Source organism: Tachypleus tridentatus, chromosome 3 (genome assembly GCF_004210375.1).
Source record: "Tachypleus tridentatus isolate NWPU-2018 chromosome 3, ASM421037v1, whole genome shotgun sequence".
NCBI classification, from domain to species: Eukaryota; Metazoa; Arthropoda; class Merostomata; order Xiphosura; family Limulidae; genus Tachypleus; species Tachypleus tridentatus.
The window spans coordinates 19255944-19272937 of record NC_134827.1 but is presented as its reverse complement, the minus strand read 5'-3'; the positions used below and the strand labels follow the sequence as shown (position 1 = coordinate 19272937).

The window sequence follows — 16994 nt, the reverse complement described above, 5'->3', positions numbered from 1 at the left end:
TACATATACTAGCTGAATTACCCTGCAGTCGAGGCAGCCAAACGTCAGTGAACTCCTTTATGACCCAATCAAAATTAAGATCATTCATAAAATGAACTGGTGGCTCATTCAAAAAATGATTATTTATAAAAATCAGGTTAACAACTTCTAATATATAAAAGAACCAGTCCGTTTTGACGATACTACGTTCCAACAACGACTCGTGTGTCATGTTGCTTAGCAGCAAAAGTATAACCTAATATTTTTGTTAGTCCATTTATTGAAGGTGTGCAACGAAATACAAACAAAAACTGGAAGAATATTTCTTGATTTTTAAGCTTAAAGTCTCCGTTTATTATAGAAGTTTATTTTTTATTAAAAACATTGGTGATATAACAAAAAATAATTTAATTCAGAAACGATTTAAGTTTAAAATTGAATCGATATCTTTACTTTCATGATAAATTTTATGCCCTTTGATCTAGGCAAGGTGATTCCACACTACACCTTTACTGTAGGATTATTATACCAACACTCACTACACTTATAAAGTCCCATTTCTCTACTTCGAGAAATCAAACGTGATGGACGTGACACACGCTGGCTTTAATATTGGTTGGATTGGCTGTCGTTCCTTCTTCCGACAAAATAAACAGGTTTTGACTAGATCCATATTATTAATGAATCGAGCTTTAATTTCAGAATCTGTCCCAGCATCCCTATTGGTTTAAGGAAATTTAAGAATCCAACTCGGTAATTTACAATATAATCTGTAATTGGAGCACTGACAATGGAGCTGTAATAATTTGTAATTTTAGCCAATATTAGGAAATACCTTTTCCTTTAGACCTTGCCTATACTTAAGTGAGTAGCCACAATTATCTGGAATAGTAATGTAGTTGTTTGATTGAAAACTTTCCAACACTAACTTAAGCAGAAGTTTCTTATTAAACCGTTTGTTTTTATACCACTAAAGTTCTTAAAAATAGAGACAATTAAAATAAACCACTAATTAACGTGTACATTACACGTTTAATATAACCAACAATGTTGGCTTAACAACAATGTCGTAATAGCGTTGTTGCTAAACGACGATGTATATTGTTGAGTATTACCAAAAGGAACGTGGCACAAATATATATGTAGAAACTGAATTGGCCCGGCATGGCCAAGCGCGTAAGGCGTGCGACTCGTAATCCGAGGGTCGCGGGTTCGCGCCCGCGTCGCGCTAAACATGCTCGCCCTCCCAGCCGTGGGGGCGTATAATGTTACGGTCAATCCCACTTTTCGTTGGTAAAAAGAGTAGCCCAAGAGTTGGCGGTGGGTGGTGATGACTAGCTGCCTTCCCTCTAGTCTTACACTGCTAAATTAGGGACGGCTAGCACAGATAGCCCTCGAGTAGCTTTGTGCGAAATTCCAAACAAACAAACAAACAGAAACTGAATTTAAACCCAAAACAATAGTTTCAGGTTACTAAATACACTTTTTTTGTTAGAAAGCTTGTGAGAATTTCTCCCTTTGTCGTTGCTCCTGGAAACCGTAGGAGTCACCATGCCAAGTTTGTTGGTGATTGGTCAAATAGTGTGCAACGAGTAAGCGGACAGACAAACATACAATATCGCTTTTATGCGTATAGATATAGTAATTATCTCGCATTTATGTTCATCAAACCACTCTGTTAGAATGCATTTTGCAATTACTATCTTAACTCAGTCGTGACTAACGCAGACTGTATAAACAAATTGATGGAATGGTAGTACAGGCACCGTATAAACAAAGTGATAGAATGGTAGTACAAGCACCGTATTCTAGAATTCAAAAACCGAAGTCATAGACAGCAAAATGCGATTTTAAGATGAGGTTATGATTTATATGAAACATTTCTCTGAAACGATCATAAAGCGAAGGTTACATTTTTAGTCTATATTTAATTTAACAAAAACATTATTTTATTTTAGATTAGAGAATTAGAGACGTTTTATAGCAATTTCAATACCTCTTTTATTGCAATTTTCAGAAAGGTTTCGAAGTTTATTACATAAAAAATTGTTATTTTTCCAAATATTCTTACATGTTAACGTACAATAAGTATTTATTCACACTGTAAGGTTGTTTAAAAAATTGGAATTTGTGTCATTAAAGCTAGCATATTGAACATTCATTATTATAAAATAATGTCTATGCTTCACCTTAGTCCATTGCAATGAAACTCGGGCATTCAATTAGCATGCATCTGATGTGAAGAACTGATCATTTGATTCATACTATATATAAAGCAGTTTCGCCTAATCTTCCTGTAATGATCATTGTGAAATGACTCGCACAGTTTAAAGTTCTTAAACTTTCTTTGAAACATGGCTGAGCCCTAAAAAAAAAAAGATATTTGTATATTTAATTCATATGCAAAGCCATCAGATGATTGAAAGCCAGCCAGTCATAATAAGCTTCTTTGAACTGACTATAAATATCTTGACCTGCCATTCCGAACATATAGAATCACTTCAGAGCTAAATGATACAATTGCTCAGACACTCGAACAAGGCAGATCATCATTCGCAACCTAAGCAGCTGATCATTATTTGTAACTTCTGATTCAGTACAATTGTAGATACCTGTTTTGAGATTTAATCAGATGTTCGTAAGTGTAGCTGAATGATTTATCAACACGTGCAGACGGTTTAAAAAGAAAAGGCCGTACGTGGTGAAAGTACGGACATTATTTCCTGCAGATTGCCCCTGAAGTGAAAGGTCTACCTTTCGAAAGCGCTCGTATTATAAGGGTTTCTATTTTATTTCCTGCAGAAGGATATCCTGAGTGCCACGTATTATAGAGAGAACATCTTATGACTTTACGTGTTTATTATTCAAATTACTTTTACACCAACCTGACGGAAAAAAAAAATCATTCATTTTAATCTGTTAACTCGTCGATACTTTCCTTGAAGAATAAAGGTTTGGATTAGTGGAATGACCTTCGTGCTCACTGAGCTTCAATACCATCTATTATGTACAGAAAACTCTTCAGAGACATACGGTCAAGTGACTCCAAACACTTTTAGAAATGTTACCTAATATACTTCAGAAACTTTAGTATACGACATCGATGTCAACATGGTTCACAATGGCCATGTTAAAGAGAAATTTTCCGAAAGTTAAAAATGTAAATTTGTGTTTAAATAGCAATCATTTGCGTTTTGGATCCTGTGATAATCATAGGATGGCTGATTAACTTAGGGACAAGACGTTGTTCTTTAACAGTGGTTCTGCTAAAGATTACTTATTCCAAGTATCATCATTATCATTCTGTAGTCCACAAGCTCCCTCAGGTTGTGCATGTAAAGGTTGTATGATTACAGAAGTAAAGCGGCAACATGGCGTATAGATCCTGTTGTGAGCCTCCGAGGTAAAAACAAAATCTGGTATTTCGTGAAAAAAGAAGTTTGACAATCACTGCGTTAACTGTTTTGTTGTTGTTGCAATGTACTTGAGAAAGAGATCATTTTAACTTGGTCTGAAAAAAAAAACAGTATATGAAATATAATTTGAATTATAAAACAGTTTAAGGTATTGAAAATATATATATATATATATATATATATATATATATATATATATATATATATATATTGAAATATATATATATATATATATATATATGTGTGTGTGTGTTTCATGACCTTTCCAGATTACCTCCTTTCTTTACCACTCTTCTGTTAAGTATTTACTGACACGGCTTTAGCATGGCTAGACTCGTAATACGAGGGTCGCGGGTTCGAATTCCAGTCACACCAAGCATGCTCGCTCTTTCAGCCGTGAAGGCGTTTGAAGGTAAATCCCACTATTCGTTGGTAAAAGAGTAGCCCAAAAGTTGGCGGTGGGTGGTGGTGACTAGCTGCCTTCTATCTAGTCTTACACCGCTAAATTAGGGATGGTTAGCGCAGATAGCCCTCGTGTACCTTTGCGCGAAATTCAAAAACAAACAAACAGACAATTTATTGACACTAGTTAACTTTGCACTCTGCGGTTAAACGGTAAACGTGTGGACTTTTAACAATAAGATTGTAAAGTTGATCCCTATGGTGATCATTGCATCGAAAGCCGATTATACAGGTATTGCTTAGCAATAACCATTCAAACAAATAAATTTTTCAAAGTTTTCTTTCTGTTCCTGTTATTATTCTGTAAACAATCTACGAAAGATGTTATTATTCTGTAAACAATCTACGCAAGATGTCAATTCTTTGTTTATTCATTTATCAAAAATTCATAGCTTTTGATAAATGCAAACAAAACTTTGTGATCTGCACTGATCATATTTCCTGCATTTATTAAGACCTCTGATGAGGCAGCAGTAAGTTCATGGACTCACAACGCTAAAATCCGGGGTTCAATTCCCCTAGCATAGAGACAAATTTATAGATGACAACGCTAAAATTCGGATATCATTTTTAATGGTGGGCAGAATACGAATAGCCCATTGTGCAGGTTTCCGAAAAACCAAACTTATACGTACGATTAGGTATATCACTTAAAGTATGTACATCTCTGTACTCACGTATGACATATTCTTATTAACTTTGCAAAAAAGTAACTGATATTGTACAGAAAGTTCATAAATTAAGCAGTTTGAAGAAGGCTGTAAATGTTAGGAGAATATATATCACATATTAGTCCTGTATAGATTCTCTATTTGTCTTAGAGTAAAGAGATTCAAGTTCTAATAAGCAAAACATCATTTTTACTGTTACTTCAAGCTTTCGAAATTACACGAAAAGCACCAACAGCATATATCATTCTAATTATTGGTTTAATGGCACGGTGGTATGCTTGTGGACTTACAATGCTAGAAACCAGGTTTCGATACTTGTGGCAAACAGAGAACAGATGGCCCATCGTGTAACCTTGTGCTTAACTTCAAACAAACAAACGTTTGACCAATTATAAAATTACATGAAGCTGTGATTTAAGTATGATATCGAAAGTAAAAACCAAAATGTCTACCTGAACAGTGTTGTTTCATCTGAATAATTTTATTTTTCTCTACATAAACATGATGATCCTCGATGTAGTATTAACGTAAGAGGATTATTTTCCAACTAGATTAATTAGTTTAAATGTACTTACCTTTCACTACGTTCTTATTAACCAGCTTATAATATCTGGTTGATTATACTGAAGCACTATCGTGCTTACTTCTTTTACATGTATTTCGGAACCTTTACAAGGCTTAGTATACTATATTTTGAAAACTGTTTTAGGTAAGAACCTCCTAACGTCACAGCAAGCATCGTTTACAGCTACAAGCAATGTTTGCGTATTTTGCAGACGATGTTAATGGTTTGGTTTGTTTTGAATTTCGCGCAAAGCTACAAGAGGGCTATCCGCGCTAGCCGTCCATAATTTGGCAGAGTAAGACCAGAGGGAAGGCGGCTAGTCATCACCACCTACCGCCAACTGTTGGGTTACTCTTTTACCAACGAATAGTAGGATTTACCCCACATTATAACGCCATCACTTCTAAAAGGGCTCAGCGGTATGTCTGCGCATTTACAACGAAAAAAATCGGGTTTCGATCCCCGTGGTGGGCAGAACACAGATAGCTCATTGTGTAGTGTTGTCATTGTTCATACCACGTTGATAGCGCCGGTTCTCGTTCCATCCCCGAAGCTAGGCAATGTCGGGCCCGGTTAGTACTTGGGAAGGTGACCACCTGGGAACATGGTTAGTACTTGGGAGGGTGACCACCTGGGAACACGGTTAGTACTTGGGAGGGTGACCACCTGGGAACACGGTTAGTACTTGGGAGAGTGACCACCTGGGAAAACGGTTAGTACTTGGGAAGGTGACCGACCACCTGGGAAAACGGTTAGTACTTGGAGGGCGACCACCTGGAAACATGGTTAGTACTTGGAAGGGTGACCACCTGGGAACACGGTTAGTACTTGGAAGGGTGACCACCTAGGAACACGGTTAGTACTTGGGAGGGTGACCACCTGGGACAACGGTTAGTACTTGGGAGAGTGACCACCTGGGAACACGGTTAGTACTTGGGAGGGTGACCACCTGGGAACACGGTTAGTACTTGGGAGGGTGACCACCTGGGAACACCGGGTGATGATGACACTTTAATATAAGGCCCCGGCATGGCCAAGTGTATTAAGGCGTTCGACTCGTAATCCGAGGGTCGCGGGTTCAAATCCCATTTGCACCAAACATGCTCGCCCTTTCAGCCGTGGGGGCGTTATAACGTCACGGTCAATCCCACTATTCGTTGATAAAAAAGTAGCCCAAAAGTTGGCTGTGGATGGTGATGACTAGCTGCCTTCCCTTTAATTTTACACTGCTAAATTAGGGACGGCTAGCGCAAATAGCCCTCGAGTAGCTTTGCGCGAAATTCAAAACAAAAAAAACGTCGGCAAGCATAAATGAAACATACAATAAAATCAGCAGAAATAAAAAGGTACAACAGTTTGGGGTTAATGTATCAAAGACCAATCAAATGAAGAGATAAAATTATTGTTAATTTAAATTTGGTATTTATTTCAGTTCAGAGCCTACAATATTAAAATGTCCTTCCAAGTGACTAAGGTGACTGAAGGTTTATAACACTAAAAACCCAAGTTTGAATGCCCGTAGAAGACATAAGACAAAAAAATATTGTATAGCTTTGTGCTAAACATAAATAGAATGGATTTATTAAAATCCTAAAATTGATTATGACTAATGAGAGAGTCGTGATATACTTAGAAGTGTTTTACAGTGTAACAATCTATTAGTTTCGTTGCATGTTCCTAAATCAGTCATTTTATAAATATAGTACAGAGTAACAGTATACTAGTTACAGTGCATTTAAGAAATAATCTAGAGCAACATTATATAAGTGCTGAAAGTCCACCATGCCTAGATGGGTGGAGCTTACTTGTAATGTATTCTAACCACATCTGCACCTTATCAGTATTGATCTACGTGTATGTAGATAGTATACGTTCATTGACTTACCAAGCATATATCCATTTGTTAACATTTTAATTTTATAAAACATTTTCAGCAGTGTTTTCAATTTGTTGTTTGTTTTTTTATTATTATCTTTCAGCGCAAAGCTTAGCAATAAGCCATCTGCATTCTATCTCCCTCGAGGTTTTAGTATTATAAATACGTGCATTTGCCGTTGACCCATTGTGAGACGAGGGAGATTCCATCAATACCATTGGTATATATTTTCAGTGTTAAACTCACGTTCTTTAACCGTCTTTCTTTCAAACGAAGACTGTTCTTATCCTTCGATATTTGTTTAGTACAGTAGAATTAAAATACATACTGCATGCAGAGACATCTGTTGGTTAATATATAAGGTCGATAATGAATTACCCGGCATAGCGACCCCTATAACTAATTGTGTAAGTCGTGTTTTATATCATGGATGTTATCACTGATACAGAAGGCCGATTATAAAAAGATAATTTGTTTAACTGTTGCTTTATATTTAACGTTTTCGATTAAGATAGAAAAACAACCCACTTATATGACACTGAAAGAAACAAAATTTCCATCCTACTTTCTTGTTAAACTCTAAAAAAGAAGATCCAAAGCGAAAATAATATAGGTGCTACTTATCCTTTCAGTGCATGAACACGAACCACGATCCTACGAAATCTTTAGTACACACACACATATACACACGCTTTACCTGCGTAAGGTCCTCTTTTTTTTTCTATTATCTTTTATTCCTTCTCGTATTATTATAGTTGCGAGCTTTTAAGTTTACTTATGGATGAGTGCTTTAGGATCTTGAAAATACCGTTTAAAAAATACAATACCGGTAAAGCTTATCAGCCCAATGTATAGAAAGTGAAGCGAGTTAACATTGTCAACAAAGTGAAATGTTCTGTTCTTATTGTTTGTTTTATTGAGAGAAGGACAAGTGTTTAAATCTGGAACACTTGTTACAACTTTACAAATGACGTACTAAAATGTGCTTTGTAGCTTTAGTTTTCAGCTCGTATATTTATGTGGCTTTTTATTAGCCAGAAGAAGAAAAAAATCCGTGAGATTGATCTAACATAATGTTTTTGTTCATCTGTTATTTCATGGCTTAATTTTAGTGTGGTTGGAACAGTTTTGACTTGTAAATTTGTTTTGTTGCTCTTCCGTTGCGTTTCAAATTAATATCAGGTCTAATTCCCAAAACTATGGAATGCAAGTGAACTTAACATATTTCTGAACTTTGTTGAAATTGATTTGTTTGTTTGTTTGTTTGTTTGCTTTTAAATTTCGCGCAAAGCTTCACTAGGACTATCTGCGCTAGCAGTCCTTAATTTTGCAGTGTAAGACTAGAGGAAAGGCAGCTAGTCATTACTACCCACCGCCAACTCTTAGGTGCTCTTTTACCAACGAATAGTGAGATTGACCGACACATTATAACGCCCCCAGGCCAAAAAGGGCGCGTTGAAATTGAAAAAAAAAACAATAAAGTTTTTTTCAAATTATTAGGTTCCACTGAATGTTGTATATGCTATTAAAGAAGCTCCGTGGTGAATCAACGGTAATGTCTAGGGGCTTACAACGCTAAAATATAGGGCTCGATTCCCCGTAGTAGACACAATGTAGCCTTGCTGTAAATAACAAATAAACGATTAAAAGAATTACTTGTGTATATCAAAAGACAGATTATATATACATAAGAGATTCAGTTCTTCCATACTTCATTTTTGAAGAGGCATAAGTTAAAATAGGGCTTCCATAACCAGCCTTACTTATTTATTCCAAGTAAAACATTAACATCTCATCAATTCGATATCCGATAAAGTACGTTGATTCAGTGAGCACAAAAAGAAAACACCAACGAAAAATCACTTAATCACGCGCAATAAACTACCTTAACAATATGCATGAATTGTTAAGTAAGAATAGCATCCCATGAAGTATTTGTTCGTGTAACAATAATGTAATTCAATAAAAATATTCAACACTACAAAAACACTGAAAGAACCTAGAGCTCTTTCACCGAGATAAATCAATAATCTGGCTTCAAGGTATTTTACTAATATGTGGTGTTCGTATGTTTTTGTAGAATATAAATCACACACAAATAAACCTAAATGCTAACTGAGAAAGCCAGGCGAACATAACTGAATTCCTGGTGGTAAATAAACTAATATATATGTGAACACTATCATAAAAGCTCGTGAAAATAACAAAAAGAACAAAATATTCTGTATAAATCTAGCAATACAAAAGAAATAAATAAGAGAATTTTTTTTTCAGGAACATACCACATATCGGTGCCTTTCAATAAAAGATTAACACATACGATGACCATGTGATTACAAATACACTTGTTCTTCTTCCGAGAAAATGTTGTCTCTCTTCCATATAGATAATTAGTAATTTCAGTCTGTTTTAACAAATGGCTTTTTGTAGCAATTTCAAAACATAAACCAGAATTAATTTTGGAGATTTCGTTCAAAGGAGTTTTTTTGGCTTTTCTCTTCGAATCCTGACGTCATAATGATGTGGATGATGTGGTACCACACACACAACGTCGTACTTGATCTGATCCTGGAAACTCCTCCGTGACAGTCTTTTATACAGTAGAAAAAGTCCCGAAATTTACGTTCGCTATTAAATTTAACTAAAATAGAAAGAGGCAATCGAAAGAGGACGTATTATAGAAAATAAAAGTGGAATTTTATTTTGCAAAATTCGGATAAACCGAACGTGACCGATTTACACTTGGCTTTTATATATATATATACTAGCGTATTGCCCATCAAAAATGATGGGGCAAATACTACCATACCCGTCCCATAGTATATCTTAACCTCACATTTCAGAGCTAATTGAAATATATAAATTTTGTGAACTCAAGTTTGACTAATAAAGAGACAGAAAAGGTCAGTTGAGATAGTCTAACGTTGGTAAATTCCTTTTTGGGGCCAATCAAAATTAAGATTATTCATGGAATGAATTTGTGGCGTATTCATAGAATAATTATTGGTAAAAATCAATTAGATTAACAACTTCTAATACACAGAAAAGCTTTCGTTTCGCTTACACTACGTTCCAACAACGACTCTTACGTCATATTACTTAGAAACAAAAGTATGGCATAATGTTTTTGCTAATCTGTGTACTGAAAATATAATGCGAAATTTATAAACAACAAAACTGGAAAAAAATATTTGTTGATTTCTTAATGTAGGGTGTATGTTGATTAAAAAGGTTTGCTTTTTATTTAAAACTTTGGTGATATAACAGAGAACAGCTTAATTCAAAATCTATTTAAATTTAGAATCGAATCGATATTTTTTACTTTCATGATAAATTTTATGAACTTGGCGGTAGGCTGGGTGATCTAACACTACGTCTCATTTTAGGCTTATTACACCAGCACTTACAAGGTTTCTCAGCAACCACCCATCACGGTCTCTTTGCAATCCCATCGCTAAAATTGTAATTGGTAGACAGACCTCGAATCTGAGTAAATGCATTTTGGCTTTTATGATTCTTTTTATTTCGAGTATAGCGTGACGTGACACACACTGGCTTTTACATCTGTTTATAATTACAATATTTTAAAATTATCTACAATCACTGCTTACCAATTCCATAAAAGACAGTTGAGAAGGTAATTGTGTAAATTAGTTAAACCAAGAATTTTCAGACCCTTTATTTAAACTCCCTGATTTTCCTTTAATGTAACAAAGAAATGATCCTAAATTTTGATGGGATCATTCTAATTGTTTAAATTTTACATATAGTTACGGAAGATAAAGAACATCTTTTCGTTTTAGTGTTACATGTCTGCAAACAGTGCTCAGCAAATACTGATGAACATACCATAGTATTAAACTTTTCAACTGATTCATAAAAGTTTTCAGAGATCAGCAATAAGGAGTAACTTATCGAGAAAGTTTCATTTTTTTTATATAGCTCATTTGAAAGTAAAAATTACGTATGGTAGAAAAATATCCATCTAACAGTCCACAAGAATGCTATATTTTACCTTATTGTGAAGCTAGTGACATGTCTATCCCGTCTTGCTTGTTAGTTTAAGCGTATAACTGCTCGTTGGGCTATCTGCTCTCTGCCCATCGCAAGGAACTGAGTCCCAGGTTTTGACCTTTTAAAGTACAAAACACTTCGTAGAGACAAATATTTCAGAACCTATCTAAACTTATAAAATTTTCATTGAATAAATAAGAATGTGTTAAGTTACTTATTCCCACAATACAGGAGGAGAGTTCTGAAATACAGAAGTAAAAGTTAAAAAAAATCACTGAAAGCGTATTCTTCGTCTCAAATTTTAATAGTACAGTTAGTTTCAGTAGCTACAAAACATTTTAATTCTTTTTGTACTGAATATTGAAATCCTGAGTTATTTGTGCCGGTAAGCTAAAACTGTATTCAGAATTTAAAATATAAATTAGTTATTCTTTCTTTCTCTCGTTGTTTGTGTATATATGTGTCAGAATTATTTACTCGGGCCCTCTTCAGGGCTATGTCCATGTATTTTGCACCATCAGTTCCGTCACTAATGTCTAGCTTATAGGTGGCCTGTTTTTATTTTAGTACTTAATTATTATTATTATATATTTTAATTATTTAATAATTTTATTTTAATGATCTAATATATAAATTAATCGATGAGAGGTGTTTAAGACTATCTTCATCATATATGCAGTACCTGTCGAGTTCGCATAATAGTTCATGTTTTGTCCAATTTTTATCATAATATTTTATTGTATTACGGAGGAGATATATCTGGTATTGTTTGTATGTTTGAATATTTATGCATAAACTTTGAAGAGGTGGTTTTAGGTACGCTATTAGCTGTCGTAAATAGTCTATTATGTAATGACTGTAGTTTGGTTTTCAATTGTTCTTTGTTTACATTAATCCATGCTGGGGCTGCACAGTCAATTACAGGTCTTATATATGTTTCGTATATTTTGAGGATGTTTTCAGGTGTTGCTTCACTGTTTTTACCAGTTAGACTCCTAGCATAGTTTATTCTTCGCTAAATTTTATTTTTTGTATTATTTACGTGGTTTGCCCATGTAAGTTTAGAATCATGCGTTAATCCTAGAAATTTTGCATATGTAGCAGTCTGTAGAAGTGTTTCATTCATGTAAATCTGTGATTGTGCTTTTTGATATTTTGTTGACCTTTAAAATATCACTAGTTCAGTTTTTGCTGTGTTTATTTTGTTCTGTATTTTTGGCAGTATTCACATATTCTGTTTAATTGCGATTGTATGTTTGTGGCTGCTATTGCTGGTGTTGGGGCACTTTTCCAGATTGCTACATCATCAGCGAACTGTGAGGAGTATCCATGATCTGGATCTTTAAGTGGCATATTGCTCACATAAATGATGAAGAGAATAGGACTAACCACCCCTCCTTGAGAGACGCCAGCTTCTGGAGTGAAGAACTCCAAGAAAGTTTCCTCTACGTTTACTCTACATTGTCTGTTTTCCAGAAAGTTAGATAACCAGCAAATAATTCCACGCAATAATCCCATTTCATTCATATGGAACAGAAGACCATTGTGCCATACAATGTCGAATGCCTTCTCGATGTCGAGAAAGCAAGCAACAGTGCATTATTTATTATTAAAGCTGTTTATTTTTGTTTCAGTTAACCTAACTAAATCATCTGTCGTTTGTCTAAATTTTCTGAATCCGTTTTGTTCCTCAGGTAATTTTGATGTTATCTCCAAAAATGTGTAGAGTCCGTTACTGATTATTCGTTCAAGAATTTTGTCCATACAGCTGGTCAGGCTGATTGGTAGATAACTGTTTGGTTTATTGGCTGTCTTACCTTTTTTATGAAACATTAGTACATTGACTTGCTTCCAAGAAACTGGGATGTAGCCAGAGTAAAATGGTAAATTAAAAATCGCTAAAAGATGGTCAAATAATTTCGGAATGATTTTTTTGATGAGAATTGCTTGTATGCCGTCATTTCCTGGTGATTTGTGTTTTTGGTTATTAACTGCGTTTTTGAGTTCTGTCAATGTGTGTGTATTTTTTATGGGTTTTTTTGTAAGCAGTAGATTATTATAGTCATTTGTGTTATTGGAGTAATTATCGTTGATATTGACTGGGAAATACCGTTTGTATAATTCTGTGTTATTTGTTACATGATTGTTTAGTGTATTGTAAAAATAGTTGTTCATATCTGGGTCGTTATGTGTTTTGAAAGTGTTTTGTAGTTGATGTTTTAGCTATGCTCTGTCTCTCGGTGTTTGGGTAAGAAATGTTCATACCCTGAAGGGTCAGGTTCTCTATGACCTCTACCTCCTCCCCGTACTTATGGTCTTGCCGGATTAGTATTTGTAATTGTTGAACTGAATATTATTTTGATCCTTTGCAGGATAGTAACGTCAGGATGGCCGAGCGGTCTAAGGCGCCAGACTTAAGGTATGAAAACCTTCCGTTAACTTAACGGCATTATGTATTCTGGTCTCTGAATAGAGGCGTGGGTTCGAATCCCACTTCTGACAACTCTTAATTTTATTTTTTGTTTTGAATTTTGCGCCAAACTGCTCAGTCTGACCTTCCCTAGTTTAGCAATGATAGAATAGAAAGAAGATTGTTTCTCAACACTACCCACCGCCAGTTCTTGAGCTACTCTTTTACCAATTAATAGTGGGATTGACCGTTTCGTTAATAACGTCCCAAGGTTGAAAAGACAAGCACGTATGGTGACAGGGATTCAAAACCCGTGACCAGCAGATTGCGAGTCGAATGTCATAACCACCAGACTATGACAGGCCTTATTATGCTATGAAAACATCAAGGTGGTTTATTAAGGTTAGAGCGTAACTTGCATAAAGGTGTTGTTGTTTTTCTAGTTAATACTAATAATATTACAACTCCAAGATTTTGAACTCATTCCTTAAGTAGAAAGGTCCGTTTTTAGAAAGCACCCTAATTATAAGGTTTTTATCATTTTTTAACCACAAGATAATCGAAAATAAAATATGAGCTGAGTTCCGTGATTACGTACTATATGCACACACATGCATCTAATCCTTAACGAGTTCCCTACTACCTTCTGACTTAGGTATCCTTGAGTCACAAACTCCACCGTAACCTCGGGAAGGGAGGTGGCGGTGAAAGTACCCCACAAGAATAATTTAATATGTATAATTTAAGTACATGGACTGAATTTGCCCGTATCAAACGTTTTGGTGATAGACTGAGTAAACAAAATACGAAGAACTCAAGTGTTAATAATTATGACACGGTCATTGTAGTAGTCCAAACTGTACATCATAGGGCAGCGTTATGTGATTTTAAACGGTTTACAAAATTGTGTAATTTTTGTGGGTCATTCGGTCTGTTAACGAACTTGAGCTTTTTCTTGAGTCTTTATTGAAGACTTTATATGACTAGTTTTGGGAAAATCTTGAAACAATTTATGTTACTTCATTTTTAACCAATTAATTTTTTTTGTCTTTTTGTTTTGAATTTCGCGCAAAGCTACGCGAGGGTTATCTGCTCTAGTCACCCCTAATTTAGCAGGGTAAGACTAGAAGTAAAACAACTCGTCATCACCACCCACCGCCAACTTTTAGGCTACTCTTTTATCAACGAATAGTGTGATTGAACGCCACATAATAATATCCCCACGGCTGAAGGTACGAGCATGTTTGGTATGTGAGTCGAGCGCCCTAACCACCCGATCTTCCCTGACTAAATCTGATAAATGAAAGCCCTTGCATCAACCACGCCCATTCGTGTAAGTATAACAACAGTGTGTGGCTGAGACCTGTGATAGTTTTGAAACAATAAATCCTTACTGTTAACTCTTTTGACAAATGATACTTCTCATGATTGTGTGTTTTAATGTTGTGCTGTTACAAAAACATCACTACAGTATTTAGTTTTGTAATATTAATAACGTATAACTGATTGTCTAATAAACCATTTTCTCTTTCGATTCCATCATTATGATTACAGGTATAAACTGTTAAAGTATTTCTCTTGTAGCAATTTACAGGAAAACTCTTCTAAATGCCTTTGTTTTTAAATCTAGTTTTTTTCGTGTTTTGAAGTACTTTTAGGAAATTTTACATGCGACGACCGTGCTAAGTTGCACAATGAAGTACTGAATTTCGGTTTCAAATGTTATAATACAAAACGTGTAACACCTTTATAGGGTTGTGCCCCTGTACAGTAATAAACGATAAAATGAAATATGGTTTGTGAATATAGTTTTGAATCATTCTCTTGAACTGTTTTCACTGTTTCAGCTTCAGAAAGTGTAAAAATAAATACGTATCTTTACAGAAAGTTTAACAAAATTTATTTTCCTACTTTAAAACAAAAACGTTACTCGATTTACTTACTAATAAAAGGAAATATATTTTTAAGTTATTAAGAAGCAATCGCATGCTGGTACAGCAGTAAGTCTATGGATTTACAACACTAAAATCAGCGGTTCGATTCCCTTCGGTGGATTCCGTAGATAACCCGACGTGGCTTTGTTATAAGAACACACACACACACATGATGACATATAATTGTATTTTTCCATTCATACCCGTTCGCACGATCAATAAGAAATGTTTGTAGGATTCCTCTTGTCAAGTTAGTGGTATATTACTACCTAAGTCTAATTAGCCATCAGTTTTTCTCTTTGATGCTAATTTCTTATTAGTTTATATTTTACATATCAACTGCTAATCTGCTGCCATCTTCAGGGAAGTCTTGAGAATAACTGTGTGATGCAGTGATTTGAACGAAGCCTTGTTAGAAAGGTTAGCGTATTATCCACACGTCCAAATCATTTAAAACCTTTCTGTTTATAGTACGTTGAGCAGTTTTAGATTTGGAATACGGGATAATTTTATACGACCCTCAGTTCTTCCATGTTTATCGTTTTTTACAAATACACTAGACATTTTAGAAAATATTTTGGTAATGAAATAAAATAAAATACTAATAAAAACACTAAATTATCTTATTCTCCTTTCAGAAAATTTCTCCTTTTCAAAGCTATTATTTGTGTCTATTAACTCTAAAATATTAGTCTGAGCAATTGGTGAGTACACTTCCCTTCCTCGATGTTTAATGTTCATGAAATTACTAATTGAAGATCTTTTTTTCTGTATTTGAATTTCTTTTAACCCCTTGATTTTAAATGTGGTTTATTTTATTAACTTGAAATTGTTCACGTTTGATTCGAGGGGTGATGCCCAGCCGGGTTAAATTTATCTACTGAATAGCCGGTTGTCTTAGAGGTGATAAATAATACGTAATATTAGCAGATCCTATCATCTTTGGTTGGTGATGGTGGCCATGTTTAAACTACGATAACGTGAGCAGTTACAGCATTTGGCTATATAATTGTAACTCTTCAGATACCTTTAACAACAATGATATTAACGCAATTTTTTAGAAAATATTTGCTGACTACACGTAACAAACACTTCTAAAGAATGGTTAGGGTGAAATAATAGGTAACTAAGACTATATCTTTAACAGTTTAAGTTTTTTTCATGCCTAAATATATGTAAAATAAAACATGTATTCTATTTAATTATATTCCCTTGGCTCAGAAGTAAGATTAAGAGCTTGAGATTCTAAAATTGTAGTTCGATCCCTGCATGAGCATAGAATATATAATCTATTATTTACCTCTATGCCTAACAACAAAATAAACCCTTTCGTTAAGATTGGTTCCACATTAATTCAGAACTATTGACTATTGGAAGTCACTGTCATACTAAAAGGTAGTTCTGGACATGAATCGAAGTAAGTTATTTATTGATTATAAGCCCTCAAAAGACTGTTGATGGGAAAAGTGGGTTCAGTTTCGTACCAGTACACAGAAGACCACGATGTCAAACACAGAAGACCACGATGTCAAAATAGAAAGTGTGTTGAAAATAAGGTAACGTAATTAGTGTAATCTTATAATGTAAAAACCAAAATATATCAAATTCGTGAGTTCGTTTATTCAGAGAATAAGGTCCGTAGAGTTATTTTCATATTTATTATTTAA

General features: G+C 34.7%; 1 non-coding gene across 1 annotated transcript; it reads left to right on the top strand.

The window, feature by feature from the left end:
• The first annotated feature begins 13364 nt into the window (after window positions 1-13364).
• TRNAL-UAA (transfer RNA leucine (anticodon UAA)) lies at window positions 13365-13485 on the top strand. Its single transcript has 2 exons — window positions 13365-13402; window positions 13440-13485. It is a non-coding gene; the product is annotated as a tRNA-Leu (tRNA).
• The last annotated feature ends 3509 nt before the right edge of the window (window positions 13486-16994 follow it).